The sequence below is a fragment of the Lemur catta genome, chromosome 1, assembly GCF_020740605.2.
Source record: "Lemur catta isolate mLemCat1 chromosome 1, mLemCat1.pri, whole genome shotgun sequence".
Taxonomy (NCBI): Eukaryota; Metazoa; Chordata; class Mammalia; order Primates; family Lemuridae; genus Lemur; species Lemur catta.
This window is the reverse complement of record NC_059128.1, coordinates 201,119,612-201,129,301: the sequence shown is the minus strand read 5'-3', so window position 1 is coordinate 201,129,301 and position 9,690 is coordinate 201,119,612. Positions and strand designations below refer to the sequence as shown.

The 9,690-nt window shown below is 36.5% G+C and overlaps 1 long non-coding RNA gene across 2 annotated transcripts in view; it reads right to left on the bottom strand.

Moving 5' to 3' along the window:
• Positions 1-5,009: 5,009 nt before the first annotated feature.
• The window catches only part of LOC123630273, a 127,298-nt gene continuing 122,617 nt past the window's right edge, over positions 5,010-9,690 (bottom strand). For both annotated transcript variants that reach the window (XR_006732628.1, XR_006732629.1), the window contains exon 3: positions 5,010-6,057. This is a non-coding gene — a long non-coding RNA (uncharacterized LOC123630273). The remainder of the gene's footprint in view (positions 6,058-9,690) is intronic.

The window sequence follows — 9,690 nt, the reverse complement described above, 5'->3', positions numbered from 1 at the left end:
ACTTAAAGTTTACTGACTCTGGACTCCACCAGCAAAACTATAAGAAAAGGAACTGACATCTATGTTAACCATCTATAAATCAGGACTCAAAAGCTAAATAATTACATAGTTTGTTAAAGGCACTGGGTTTTCAACTCAGACCTATCAACACCAAAAATTACCTCTTTGTTTCCTATAATTGCCCCATCATCAAAATGATCTGGCTCTCTGGTTAAAACATATATTCCTATGCCCTACTCCAGGTCAACTAAATCAGAACCTCTAAGGAAAGGACTGGAAATCTACATGAGCTACATTATTCTTATTAGCAGGCAAATCTGAAAAATACTGCTGGAAAATACTAACCACACTGTCTCTCCAGGCCCTTCTTTGGTTTACTAGTCTGGATCACTAGCACTCAGTGCCACGATCCAAATGAGGAATCAAAACTGTGTATGGGGTAGTGGTATGTGTTGTAGTCCTTAATAAAATGACAAATGTAAAGTATAAGGAGGAAGAACAGCTATAAAATTCACAGAAATTGCCAAACCAAGGAAATTCTAAGCATCACCCTTTGGTCACAGGTATACGGCCTTGCAAATCTTCCCAACAATGTCCTTCAAATAATTTCTGCTTTACAGCTGACGAAAAGATGGCTTGGGGGGAGTTAAGACACCTGCATGGAGGCACATTGAGGGTAAGCGATGAAGATAGAATTGAAACTGAATGGCCCCATGTTCCAAACACTTCACCAGGTGGCCTTTGCATCTTGTCATGGATTAATGTTTTAGGAAACAAATTTCAATACTGGCAATTATTATGTCAAAGTATCATCTATTGATAGTAAAACTGGATAAAGATTTTTTCCCCTTTAAACTACAACCTAAGACAATCGACTAAAGAGGAGAACTCAGTCAATCTTATCAGTTATTTGCAATCTAAAATGAGTGAACCACTGAATTTAGACATCCATATTCTGGAACCATGTAAATGTCACAGGAAAATCAAGAAATCAGCGAACTACTTCATAAAGCAGAACAGCAATGACCATTTAACATGCTAGAGCTCGCAGAACTCTGTCAGCATCTGGTAGCAAACTTCATTCAGCATTAGTGTTCGTCTCAATTATTGCTTACCCATCATTACTCTTCAGGGTGCTAACATGCTGCAAATGATTGGTGTCTTACAATTGGAGATCTGCCCTCCCTCAAGCCAGAAAAATAAGTATCAGGTAAGGAGGCAGAATTAGCCTATGGTCATAAAAGTCCATTAACAAGAAAATGTACTACTCCAAGATAAGCCATATAAAGGATTTCTGATTCCTGTGTTTGAGTGACATAATTCAACAACAATCTGAGAGTAAAGTCTGTGATCACTTTAACTTATATCTCTATATAAGAAGCCAGCATTACTTACTGTAAAAAAAGTCAGCTTTCTTCCTTTTTTCAGGAAAGCAATGTAACCATTCTGCTTAAAAGTATGGGTTCTGCAAAATTGCAAAAGACTCCTAGGAGAGCAAATTTTTTTTTTTTTAAGGCCAGGAATCAGACGAAGGAAGGAGGGGGCCAGGAGACCCCTGACTCCAAACATCCCCACAGGAGCCTTGGGCAAAGATTGACAGTGGGGATTCTATTGGTGCCAAGCCAGCATGGACAGAAGAGATCTGGGGAACCCTTCCCCAGCCGCTGCCCGACCCCCAGCACCAGCTATGCCTAGCGCCCTGCAAACCAGGCAGGGAGTGGTCAGGCAGGGGCCAGGCAGTGGTGAGACAGTAGTAGGCCAGCAAGCAGCAGCAGCTGATGAACTTGAATGGTACTCTGCTACATTTAAACAACAGGATCCTGGGACTAGGGTGATCTTAAGGGTGCTGCAGGACTGTGTTAGGGGTTTTAAAAGGGCTCTCCTGCCCTGCTTGATGGCTCACTCTGAGATGGGCTCTTACCAGGACCTGCTGGCCCAGGATAGGGCCTTTGCAGAATTGCTGTGCATGTATGACAGTACAGAGCAGAAAAAAAGCCTCAGAAGATAATGGGATGATGGGCATCAGCAGTCCAGGGAAAGAGACCAGGCAGATGGAGAATGGCATGATGGTGATGGATGCCACGGATAGGCAGATGCAGAGACAGATTGACAGCTCAAGGTATCACTGTGTCTGGTTACTCCATGGCAGTCCCCTTTGGGGGAATCTTTGTTTCCCATCATCTGCACCTGGATCTGCTACACAATGTCCTGTGGTGACCTAAGAGCTTCTTTGAGTGGAACCCCTAGTGGGAACCTGGTGAACTGCTTCTCCACAGAGCTGGACACGGTGAACTCAATGATCCCACAGGTCATTGAGATGTTCACAGGCTCCTTTTCCTCCACACAGAGCAATAATGGACCCTCCTTTGTAGTGGAGATAGCCCAGCATGTAAACAAAGTCCTATATCTAGAATGGAAATTGTATACATCCTGGAATTGATACAGGAAAGTGGAATAGGGTGGTACCACTTGCCCTCCTCCAGATAAGAGTATCTCTCAGAAGCTGACTTAAGTTAAACCCCTAAGAAATAGTTTATGAGAGACCCTTCCTAGCACACCAAGGTAAGTATGGTAATATAACCATGACTAAAGAAAGCAGAGTAAAGCAATATGTCAATTGAGTGGGTCTGGCACTAACCACTATGCATGAGTTTGCCTCTTTCAGGTCTCTTCCCCAGTTGGAAGCAGAGAAGAGGAAGGGACTCTATGAAATGTGCACCTCATTGAAATTTTCAAAACTAAAACCTTGGGTCTGTCATGCCAAAGTAAAGAGATGTCCATGGAAGAAGAGGACCTAAGACCCCAGTGGAGGGGCCAGCCTTTAGGTGATCCAAAGTACCTGTTTAAGGAACAGGGAAAAATGAAAAATGTTGATGTTTTTACCAACCTTTTTTTGATTATTTATTCTGTCTATAGGGTAGAGAGACAAATTCTTAGAAAGGATTTCCTGGGCTAGCTCCTCTTCTGTTGATCTGTCTTGTTGATGGGTTTGTCATTCTAAACCTCATTTGGTACAAGTACTTCCGTACTCAGAGGTCCTATGTTTCTTTCTACCCCAGCCCCTGTATCAGACATTGTGTACAAGGTGACAGTCCACTTCACCTTGTCAGTCATCACTGTTGTAGTTGCTGCTTATGATTTTTTTCGCCTGGTAATCTGTTGTTGTAAATATACTGCCAAAGCTTTGCAATGGCATACATAAGTATAAAGCTTCCATCCAAAACATCACCCCAATTCAGCAGAAAGTAGCTTGATGACTTCGTTGCCCCTCCTACCATAGATATTGTGTAAAATTGAGAGTGGGGAATATGTAACAGTGGGAATGGCCTGAAAAAACTAGCAAAAACATTTTCTCTTTAAAACTTCCCTCACTCTTTTTGAGAACTAAAACCTGAATTCCGGCCTCAAGCCATGATTAGGAGGGGCAGGGACATGTCCTTTGTTCTTTGTGCTGTAGGAGATGGCTCAACCGAACTATCTGGGCAGAGGTCACCAGATTGTCTACCATGGAGATGGAACAATAAGAATCATTAACTGTAGTTGAATGACAATAGCCTAGAATTGAAAACCATCCCTTTAAAGGTCTGTATTTCTGTTTATTATTAGGACGATGGCATTTTTAAACAGGAGTCTCTATCTTCCTCATTTGCTGGCAAATTAATAAACTCCTCTTTCCTTCTCCTCAAAAACAAAAAAGTGTCAGTTCTGGAATCAGATTGTTTGGCTTTGAATTCCAGCCCTGTCATTTAAGAGCTGTGAGATCTTAGGTGAATATACAAAGACCTCTTTGTGCCTCAATTGTGCCATCTCCAAAATAAAGATATTAGTAGCAGTACCTCCTTCCTCAAAAGTGAAGATTAAATTATCTAAAACTCATAAAACGCTTAGAACAGTGTCTGAAATGTAATAGCCACAAAGAAATTTGCTAATAGTTACTCTATTACACTTTCAAACTATCCCTGAACCTAATTATATATGGATTAGAAAGTTCATGCTGAAAGTAAGAATAACTTATTTAGTAACTTACAGTTTAAATAATTCATTAGTAAGGTTAATATGGGAAGAAGTTCTCTGTAATATAGTAAGTTATATTCCAAGATCTAGGGAATATATTTGACTATTCAGATGATTGTACAAGATTATTTGAAAACCCTGGTTACAAGGAGTCTGAACATTCAATAGCCTGCTAACATATCCTCTCACTGGTTGGCTGAAGTTGAGCAGACTGATAGCTAGGAAAGCTGAAAAATCTCTCCCTCTCTCACCGCCTCTCTATCACACCTCACACAGCAAATAGTCACACTTAAACACACTGAATTCAAATCTTTTGCTAAACAATTAATCTTTGAGGAAAAAAAAGGTAGGTCATAACAGATCCTATATGGAGGGTTTAGACTTAGTTCTCAGGGCTTATAAAAACTGTTGTTTTGGAGCCATTATTATCCTTGTATATAATGGAAACAAGATAATTCATCTGAAGCAAATATCTGTTAGTGCGGAACCAAATTTGACAACTTTGCAGTTCTAAAATGATTTTTTTATATGCTGCACTTTCAAATGTTCTCTCTAGATGAGATCAAGTAAATGTATTCACTTTAAATATATGATTAATCACCTAAAAATGAAAAAGGCTCTAAGGGAAAATACCATTATATCAGAATCCTGTAGATCATTCCTGAGCACAGGTCCAAATTCTTGCCCAACTACTGATTTTAATTACTTTCTCAGGTATTGCTCCTTCATGGCCTTAAAATAGAGCCTACTACCCCATCTTTAAAAAAGAAATACTCCATTCCAAAATTAAAATTCCATCAGTCTGTAAGACATAAAACTCTAGGCCATCTTTCTCCACAATAAATTGCTGAATAACATCTCTCAATCAGTCAATTTACATAATAAGGATGTGGGCATGACTCTCTATTATACCTATTTTATGCTGAAACCTCATTTTTAAAAAATAACTCACACAGGTATGATAAAATTTCTTTAAGAATATTATTAAAGCAATGGTAAAATGTTCAAAAATCATTTCAGCGAGAGAATAAAAATCTTGAAAATTAGTGACGTGAGTACACAGACTTTTATCTGATGGTATTATGGCCAAGAAAAGCTAAAGAAACTATAACAAAAAAATCTAAAACACTAAAATTCATAAGCCAACTAACCAACTAAAAACAAAAAGAGAAATACTCTTTAAAAATGTCTGTATATTCTATGCTAACGTTTCATTTTGACATGGGAATTGGAAACTCATGACTATTAAAAGACTGAACTTTCTGAAAGAGAGAAAAAAAGCACAACATATATTATATATTACAGCAACTCTTTAAACAGTATCCAAAATTCTTGCAATGGCCTTTAAGTGTGCAAGATGAACTTTGCGCTTCTGTCTTGATCCATTTAACTCATCCAAGCATCAGGTGCCCTTGTAAAAAACATGACGGGAAGTTTTCATTTCCATGCTCCATCCATCAGGTGTGCTACCAACTTCAAATGACAGGTTTCCCTTTACTCGAGTCATTAGAGGTGCCCTCTGAACTCATTATGCTGTGGTAGACAGTCATATTGAATGTTCAAACTAGCACATTACTGTAGAAAGATGAATCGAGAAATATTTTTGTAGTCTATTTTGATTTTATCTGTCATGGACTATTCTATTTGTCCAGCTAACACAAACACAATTCCCTATTTGCTCTTCTCCTTCTTAGAGACCTAGAAAATATGTAGGGAAGCCCAGGTTGAAACAGAATATAATTCAAAGCCCTATTGTCAGAAGACCACTGGAAGGGTCACGAAGCCTTGTCCTTCTCAAGATTAATGAGCAAAATAATAGTTGGGTATCTTTCAGTTTGTCTATCTCCAGAGGATCAGCCAAGGTTCTTAGTCTATTAATCTCCTTCCCAGCCTTCAGACAATGCATAATGCCTGTTGAATCAAGGGGTCCCTTCTTGAAGAGATGTTAGTTCTGCTTTCTCCTCAGTTACAGCTGCTGTTTCTGTGGTTGTTTTATTAGGAAGGGAAATCTGTTCACCTCTGTGGATTCGGTATCAGCAGCAACTGTGGAGAAAGGAAACATATGATACTAATGGAAACCTGTTTTTAAGTTTTTTTTTTCTTTCATTTTACTGAAATAGACAGAATGTATTAAATATCTATTTCCTGTCAAATAGTGCTAAAAGTTTCCATGCATTATCTTGATTAATCTTCACATTACCAATAAAAAACCAAAAACTAAAGAACTATGAGATGAGTACTTTTACTGTGTCTATTTTACTTGTAAAGACATTGAGGTTTAGAGAGGTTATATAGTTTGTACAAGGAATAGTGGTGGTGAAATCTGAATCCAGAAGACTAAAACCAGAACTTAAGAATTTAAGCAATATGCTATACTACTAAAAGGAGTATTGTCACTGCTATATTCACTTATGTAATTGTAGGTTTTGCTTTATTGACATTCAGTAAGCCACAACTCCTTTTTTAATTTAATAATGATGAAATGGACACAAACCATCATTAAAAAATGAAACTTAATTCTCTTTTCAAGGTGACTTTAAAAACATTTGGATAATTTATATTTATACTTAGATTCATAATTTTACTCTAATTTTTAAAAATCCAAACAAGAAAAGCTTTGTTTACTATCTTTTAAAATCTTACCTATTGGATAGATGCTCAATGCCACATCCATTTAAATGCCCTGTTATAAAGTAGAGTTATAACTATGTATTTCTACTTGGCTGAAATAAAAATTAACTACATATTAATAGTTTTTTTCATGTTTAACACAGAACAAAAAGGATCTAGTTGAATTGATTACCAAGAGAGCACAATAAAACTCTGTATATATCTATGGGGGGAAAAAAATCTATGGTTCTGATTAATCAATTGAGGACCACAAAAGAGAGGGGTGGATGGGATAAGCCTATAGACAGTAGGGAAATTTAGAAACTAAGCCTAGTTTCCAAAAAAGAATGTTGCTTTGCTTCCTAAATGCTACTTTCTAAGGTACAGCAGAAAATCTAGCACAAACCTAAAACAATGAGACGTTTTGGCCCTTGATAATTAATATGAAAAGATACAAATAATGGTATAACCTCTAAGTGAAAGAAATAACAGTATTTTTCATTTGTGGCATTTTCACAAATGTAGATGATTGCTCACCTTAAAAAATCCATAATAGGCAATACCAACAAGAGTTTTAAAACTATCATAAGCCCTAATATTTAATAATCTAGTATTCTACTTGCTTCAAGTTTACCAACAGTCCCTAACTCAGGAGCAGAAATTTTCAAAAGTGTTTTGATTTATTGACTGCTTTTCATTGGCTTTTTCTAGCTGTCTAATGTCACATCTTAGTTTGAAATGTTCAAGTTATCCTGGAACTTCTTATGGCTCAGTCTATTACATTCACTCAAGATCTTTGCCTTCCATTCCCATTGACTGTTGGTGTGACCATAAATGGCAACATCTTCCTAAACAGTAATTTGTCAGCAAATAACAAACACCTTTGAAAACTGCTTACCCTTTCACCTATAAAATTTCTAGAAATTTGTCATGGATTTGTGCACATAATTAGCTACAAAGGATATTCGCTATAGTCTTATTTACATTATTTTTTAAAAATGGAAAAAATTCCTAAATCTACCACTAGAGAGTTGGTTAAATAAAATGCAGTACAGTCTGTACAATAGAATCTCTAAAGAATTTATTTAGATATATGGTGCTTATCACACAATCAGTGGTAAGTAAATAATTGGTCCATAGATGAGTAAATATCCATGAAATCTGCAGGAATATTTTATGTTGCTTGAAGTGGCTTTATCCACTTCAAGCAACAAACAAATTAATATTTGTTAGTTTTATATTTGTTTACACATATAGTAATATAGCTAACACTTATAGAGAGCTTGCTATGTTCAAACCTCTACTCTAAAAACTTTACATATATTAATGTATTTAATCTTCATAACAGTCCTATGGAGAACATAGTATTATTATTCCCATTCTACAGGCTGAAAAACAGAAGTATACGGAGGATAAATAATTTGCCCAAGGTTATAGAGCTAGTCAGTGGTAAGACCAGGATTCAAAACGAGGCAATGTCTCCAGGGTCTATGCTCGTAACCAGAAAATATACTTGCTAGAAACCTAATCAACATGAGAATAATGTGGCTATTTGTTGTTATCAGATTATTATTATCATTGCTTATCAATGTCTTCTCATTTTTCTACAATAAATGTGAATTATTGTGTCATTCTTTAAGTAAAAAAAAAATTGTCTTTCCATTGCACAATAAGCTGGAGACAAGAACACTAAGAAGCTTATGAATGAGAACTACTAACACAGATCCAGGGTAGGAATTCTTAAATCCCACAATTCCACATTTTTAGATGTCTCCAAATTGACAATGAATCTGGGCAATGACTCCTTCTGAACCTTGACATCGCACAGGGTAGAAGAACAATATTGTTCTAATCCATCAACATTGTTCTCTTGCTTTTGCCCATGTGAAGTCATGTTACTGATATCTGTTTTCTCCTTTAAGGTTAGCACAAAGTTTTTATGCTTCTGCCCTGTCTTTCACTAGCAGAAGATTGGAATCAATATTTTAGGAGATTTCTATGAAACAGTGAGCTCAGCTGGTATTCCAACAATTTAGCCAGTGGTTTTCAAATCCTGGCTACTGGATTTTTAAGAAAGCTCCACAAGTGATTCTGATGCACAGGCTATGAATTTCTGCAGCATATGTATTATACTATAGCTTGTCACCCTACTTGTAGTAGTACTTCAATGGTCGAAGTATTAGTAAATGAAACTAAGTAACAGCCAATTTCAGAATACGTATTGTTCTTATGTATACAACTAGAAAAAAGCTTTGTAATATCATTTAAATGGAAAAATAAGTATAAATAATGAGTTATTAAATATAAATCAATATATATGGGACTGAAATATTAAATTAGGGCAAGCATAAGCAGAAAACCAAAAAACTGAGACAAAGAGATTTCTGAAGCTGACCCAGGAAGTACATTGTCAGTGAATAATCACAGTTTCATTGATCAAATTGAAATTGTGTTCTAAGTAAAATCATGTTGTCTTGATAAATAATAGAGCTTCAATTTGCACTCCATTGAAACCAGATTTAGTGAAAATTCACAAAGGAAGGACCAACAAAACTCACAGTAGCAAATAAAACAAATACCTGAGATGGAACAAAATAAAAACTGATGATATCCTTCCCCAGGATAATTAACTATCATGTAAGATGTAGATTTGCACTTAAAGGTAGACTAGGGCATTTGACCATCATTTGTTGAACCACTAAAGATAAAAAGAAAAGTAAATTTTAGTACTAAAAACAAAATTTCAAAATAATCGGGAGTATGTTTGTATGACGTTGAAGAACACATAGAAAATAAAATCTTTAAAACATACACCAAATCTGCCAGTATATGTTCTTCACTCTACTCCCAGTGACCTTATACCTCTCTGTGTGTGTGTGTGTGTGTGTGTGTGTGTGTGTGTGTGTGTGTCTGTGTGTGTGTGTGTCTGTGTGTGTGTGTTGCTTGCTTCTGTTTCATCTGTGCATACATTTCTGGTTAAAGTAAAATGTTTTTCTGATTTCCTCTTTCTTAAACCTTCCATCTTCCTTCTCTTCCTTTTCTTCCATCTATAAACTTACACGTGCC